The sequence below is a fragment of the Idiotropiscis lumnitzeri genome, chromosome 3 (genome assembly GCF_059441095.1).
Source record: "Idiotropiscis lumnitzeri isolate Australia: NSW breed Sydney's pygmy pipehorse chromosome 3, RoL_Ilum_1.0, whole genome shotgun sequence".
Classification (NCBI taxonomy): Eukaryota; Metazoa; Chordata; class Actinopteri; order Syngnathiformes; family Syngnathidae; genus Idiotropiscis; species Idiotropiscis lumnitzeri.
Genome location: NC_142393.1, coordinates 30,501,866 through 30,508,196, shown reverse-complemented (window position 1 = coordinate 30,508,196; position 6,331 = coordinate 30,501,866). Strand labels below are relative to the sequence as shown.

Below are 6,331 nucleotides of genomic sequence, written 5' to 3'. Positions count from 1 at the left end.
CAAATCTACATTCCCACACCAGATGAAGTTACCTATGTATGTATGTATGTATGTATGTATGTCTTCTATCTATTTGAATTTCAACGAAAAGAAATTGAAGTTATGGTGCCCAAGTGGCCCTTTCAACCCTCTTGACCTTGGCCCCCTGGCATCTTATCTAAATCCAATAGTCTCAAATTGGACAGTAATTTTAAATTAGATCAGAAAATCATTGCTGTTGTTCGATCCACGAGTTCTAATTTCCTGCTAATTTATATTACACCATTTGTAAAGTGCTTTGTTACTGCTCCAGCTGTTGTAAAATGCACTATATAAAAAATGTTTTTTTTGTATTGTATCACCAAGCATTTTTTAACAAATAACTGTTAATTGTATGTATCAACTTACCCCTTTAAGAAACATAATTAGTAATTAAAATGAGAAAAGTTGGGTATACTAATTATTAGAGTGGCTACTTTAGAGCAATTTAGTCACAAAGGTAAGGCTTCTTTGCTTGGAGGCTGGATTCTCGGTGGGACGTAACAGGATATTGTGCTATTTGTGCTAATTTTGTCATCACAAAATTATATTATGAGGCCAAATGATCAAAGTCATTGCTCAGCGTTAATCCCATGTGGTCTGGCTTTGACAGTAAACCAGTTGCCACAGCTCCAAGCAGGAAATTAATATCACCCATCACTAACACCGTTCCTCATCGCCACCCAATATGGCGATGACGTTGACGTGTAAGTTCGTGCGCAATGTGAGATCTATGTAGATTCAGTATGATTTTTTAGTTGAAGGCTTTTACTGGAAATGTGCGCGTCTTTCTAATGCTCCGCCCTTTTTTCTACTCTCAGGAAATTGACTGACTCAGTCCACCCACGGTGGCGGCAAACAGTCCACCCAGACTGACTGACAAACCCACTCGAACCTCTCCTCTCTGGAGATGTGACGTCACGTGGTGTGCTGGTCCAACGGCACCTGACGTCAGGCAGGGCCGGAGAACGAGCTGCGTCTGTCACGGGAAGGCAGGGAGCGAGTTGCTTCAACCGGGAAATCGATACAAAGTACGCTCGTCCTTAAGGTAATCTTAAAGTGGATAAAGTTGAGGAATGTTGGGACGTTTTACCCGCAGGAGCGTGTGAGGAGACGAAACAAACCGGAACCGGAAAATTGTGAACCAGCCAAACGGACTAACGGTAAGCGAAAAATATCGTGCGACTCTCGGTGCATAATTCCTGCACTCAAGTCTTGGTCAATATGGCGACTTGCTTTTTTTTAAAATTTTTTTTATTATTTATTACTTTTTAACTATGTTCTCATACTTGTCATGTTTACTTTCGGTTTCGCCTTCAATAGCACGCTGCCGCTAGAACCTCTATTGGTCATGTTATTATCTCCTCTTTCACCAAATCAGTCTTGACGAAAAATGTAGACCATTTTTCCAAATTGGTCCCTCCTATCCCTATACATGGGCATCGTCCTCTTTGTGTGACTGTCAGCATTCCTCTTGTCTATGAAACATAAAACTAAATCAACATAGGTCAAGGTATGCCCAATAGTTAAAGTCATTTAGAAAATAAAAGCAAACAGCCAAACAGGGGTCAACACCCGACAGTAAGAATGTGGATGGGCCAAGATTACATAATACATCATAAATATAAATATTAAAGGGATAGTGTGTACAAATTTGTCTTTTTCAATCTTCCTCATTTTAAAACCCAGCATCTAATTTCAATAATATGCATAAAATCTGTTCTATAACATCAGTGTGATTTTTTTTTCATGTTATTGTGGGTGAAGAAATATTGCATCTCTCTCCTACAGAAGGCTTGAGGGAATTTTAGAAGTCGTTTGTGATGAAATTTTGCTCACAACTCTGTTCAAGAAATTAGTGGTAGTCCCGGCGAAGTGTGGTCTCTCTACGGCACCCTAGTGCACGTGCTTCAAAATGTACACGCTTCGAGCTTAGGTCATTGCATTTTAATACTTCACCACGAGATGTCACACTGTCCCATTAAACATCACGTCGTGTTTAGTAGGGGTGTCTTGATACATTTTTCACTTCCGATCCGATACGGATATTGCGAACTGGAGTACTGCCTGATACCTATATTGTCCGATAAAATAAGGCCTAAGTGGTCATTAATAATGAGGCAGAGGTTTTAATCCTAAAATACACCTGTATTTATTATTCTAAGTAGGGGTGACCCGATACACCTTTTTTTCATTTCGGATACGATACCGATATTGTTCAATACGATTTTTTTTGTATGAATTGTTGGAAGAGATTTGATCAAGTTGTACTATTAATATAACTAAAAATAGTAAAGTATGGTGCAACTTAAATTGAAGGTGATACTGTGGAAATGAAACTCTCTATAAAAAAATATTTTAAAAAATTATGTGTGTGTGTGAGTGTGTGGGGATGTGCATGTGTGCCAAATGCACACAGCGAAGAGCACACAAACTGACGGAGAAGCCAACGGAGCAGTGCCAGTAAATGTTGACGACGTATTGTAAACAAACACGAAGGCAAATGACCATTAATCCATCCACCCATTGTGTTGTGGCGTCAAACTTAAAATACACCATGGCAGGCTAAGACAAGGGGAGTTGAAACATTGATGACGCGCACACCAACTATTGCACTATGTTGACTGTTGTTCATAGAGTTGCATCATAGCACTTTATTTTTCCATTCAAGGTACCTCTTTTGGCCAGATCAGCTCTTTCCACTACATGTTGACGTGTCACGTTTATTTTACCCACAATTCCGTTTCACAAGTGTGCTCACAGTTGAATTTCACGCTGCTTTTCACAGTCAGAAAAAGTTTCTTCCTCACACTCACCCCACCACAAGATCAAACCCAAACACTCCCTACACACCGGTGCACCTACAAATAAGAAAGGCCTCTTCACCCTGTGACACCACCAATCGCTGTGAAAATGGAGTGTGTGCTTGCTTGGCTCGTGCACAACACACAAGCACGTATCCCAAAAAGGAAGAAACTACACATAGAATATATGGCTCCTACACATTATCTATCGAGTCTGAAAAAACTATCGTGTCCATTTTCAACTCATTGAGCGATAAGTCAATATAGGCCGGCCTAATTTTTAACATATTAAATTACTTTAATGTAGTGTTTATTAGGGCAGCACGATATTGGAAAAAACTGACATATATATATATATATATTTATATATATATATATATATATATATATATATATATATATATATATATTAGTATTGTCAAGCGATTAGAATTTTTTAATTAATTAATCACAATAAATGTCCAGAATTAATTGCTATTTATCACATTTTATTCACTATTTTTTGTGAAGCTTGTAACAGATATTTACTAGAATAATATCTTGGAATTAATGCAAAATCAGCAAATGTGAAATATACTTAATTCAAAGACTGCTCTAATAGCTTTCTTTGATTCTTGAATATGATCTAAACCGAGACATCTTTACAGGCATTTTTTTTTTTTTTTTTTTCTGCCCACAAGCACCACACTCCAGCAGTGTTGCTTTGCATGGCCCAGTGGTAATTTGAGCGGGGTGTTTTGTTCTGAGAAGATGTGCTGAAGATGAACAGACTAATGTGGTCCAATATTTGCAAAGTATGCATATAGCGAGCAGTTTCACTTTATTTTGTTTTATTATACAATGCTTAAGTTGGTAGTTGGAGATAAACAAGGATTTAATAGTGGAATCACAGCTCACATATGCAGGGAGATGGATAGTGTCATTTCCTGTGCATAATAGCTCACTGATGGGCTTGCTCCCATATACTGTACTTAGCTGTTAAAACTGCCAAAGAGCACTTCTTCATTGCCGCTACATTGCTTGATACAAACAAGGTTAAATTATGTACTTTCACTGTGCACAATGATGACAATTAACGTAGTTTATTAGCGTTTTGTTTACTCCACTTCATATTTTGCCATTTTGATCTCAAACTCCAGTCCTTGAAGTCTGTTTACCTGCATGTTTTCTATTGCTCCCTGCTGCAAATAGACCTGATTCGAATGATCAGCTCATCAGCAATATCTTCAGGAGGCTGATAACAATCCTGATCAATTGAATCAGGTGTGTTGCATCAGGGAAAGATTGAAAAACATGAAGCAAACCAGTCCTCGAGGACCAAAGTTTGAGACCCCTGATTTAGAGCGTGGTTAGAACTAGCTGTACCGTGGCACCTCAAAGCTGGACCGTTTCACGATGCTGGTCAAGTTCCATTTGGCCGAAATTTAATCCTAAAATATATATAAACGGCCACGGCATGTTGAAAGTGCAGCTATGGTGAGTGATATTTTAAATAATTTATTTTGGTCCTTGACAACGTCTTTGAAAATGACAATTAGCAATCAAATAGGATACTGCATTTTTAAAAATAAGTGTTTGCGCATCAGTGTTGTTTTTGTTTTTGGCAGGCATTTTAGATTTTGTCTTAGTCTTAGTCATTTGGACAAAAATGCCTATTTGTTTTCATCACATTTAATCATTCGTATTCGTGATAGTTTTAATCTAATTTTAGGCAACGAAAACTCAAATATATATATATATATATATATATATATATATATATATATATATATATATATATATATATATATATATATCTATATATCCATCTTCTGTACCGCTTCTCCTCACTAGGGTCGCGGGGGTGCTGGAGCCTATCCCAGCTATCTTCGGGCAGTAGGCGGGGGACATCCTGAACTGGTTGCCAACCAATTGCAGGACACACAGAGACGAACAACAATCCGCGCTCACACTCATACCTTGGGGCAATTTAGAGTGTTCAATCAGTCTGCCATGCATGTTTTTGGAATGTGGGAGGAAACCGGAGTACCCGGAGGAAACCCACGCAAGCACGGGGAGAACATGCAAACTCCACACAGGATGACCGGAGCCGGGATCGAACCCACGCCCGATGCTGTCTCTCACTGTGAAGCCATCGTGCTAACCAGTCGGCCACCGTGCCGGGCTATATCTATCTATCTCTATCTCTATCTATATCTATATATATATCTATATATATATCTATCTCTCTCTCTCTCTCTCTCTCTCTCTCTCTCTATATATATATATATATATATATATATATATATATATATATATATATATATGTATGTCAGTGTCAGTGCGTGCGAGCCGAAACGAATGACTGTAGATGTGTTCTTGTTTTGTTGTGCCGGTGTGTGTGCGGCGCATACGCCCTTGCGTGATGTCCCGGTGGTGGGCGTGCTTCAACGACCATTTTCGTCTTCGTCACCGTTGGCGAAAACAACACTGGTGCGCAGGAATGTACTATGTGCATTGTTGAAAAGTCACTGTTACGTACATAACTCTGTGCGTATGAGTGACTCGTTGTAGCATTAATATTGAATGTACAGTAAAAGACTTGAATGCGCAGTCCCGCTGTAATGAAAAAAAAAAAGGGAAAATTAGTGTGAATTTCTGTAAACGACACAAGACAAGTGGGATACGCTCCAGCATGCCCATGACCCTTGTGAGGAAAAGCGGCTCCAATGATGGATGGATGGATTTTTCTAACGTTAGCGCTGGTGCAACCAAGTTAGATGTGCGTCTAGAGCCCAATTGTAACTTATTTTGCATTTATTTAATTCAAGTGCAGTGCACCTGAATTTATGTTATTCAAATGTTTGGAATAAATTTCTCATTATTTCTCATACCTACCATTGCTGAATATTATTTGTTTCAATAGTATAACTTGATCAAGTCTCTTCTAACAATTCATCCAAAAAAATAACTTCTATTGAACAATATCGGTATCGTATCGGAAGTGAAAAAAAAACTGTATCGGGTCACCGCTACTTAGAATAATAAATACAGGTGTATTTTAGGATTAAAACTTCTGCCTCATTCTTTATGAACACTTAGACCCACTGTTACTTTATTTTGATGGTGGTCATTATGTTGCTACTTGGAAAACATATTTATTTCATACTGAGTTGGTACTCCCTGTAAAAGGTTTGAAAACCACTGCCTTAATTGAAATCGTGAGTTCCACCTTTTTGTGTGCAGTCTGACACATGAACTTTTAAAACATCCGCAAAAATGATAAAGCATGGTGCTAATTAGGGATGTAAAGATACAGCAAAAATCGATTAGAATATATGCATCGATGTATAAAATAAAAGAATCCATTCACAATGCCATGTTAACCAGAGCCGCTCTCTCAGTATCTGTCTGTTGTAAGCAAACTGCATACGCATTATGCCTTGTCTACAACGCGCATGCGTATTAGTGGTAATCCGGGTCAAAGCCAGTGTCAGAAATGCATAAATCATTGATACGGTCAATGACAA

At 38.4% G+C, this 6,331-nt stretch overlaps 1 protein-coding gene across 1 annotated transcript in view; it reads left to right on the top strand.

Moving 5' to 3' along the window:
* The first annotated feature begins 829 nt into the window (after positions 1-829).
* Positions 830-6,331, top strand: part of stat6 (signal transducer and activator of transcription 6, interleukin-4 induced) — a 35,308-nt gene continuing 29,806 nt past the window's right edge. The window contains exons 1-2 of the mRNA XM_088292278.1: positions 830-1,049; positions 1,118-1,181. The gene's annotated coding sequence lies outside the window, so the exon portion shown is untranslated. The remainder of the gene's footprint in view (positions 1,050-1,117; positions 1,182-6,331) is intronic.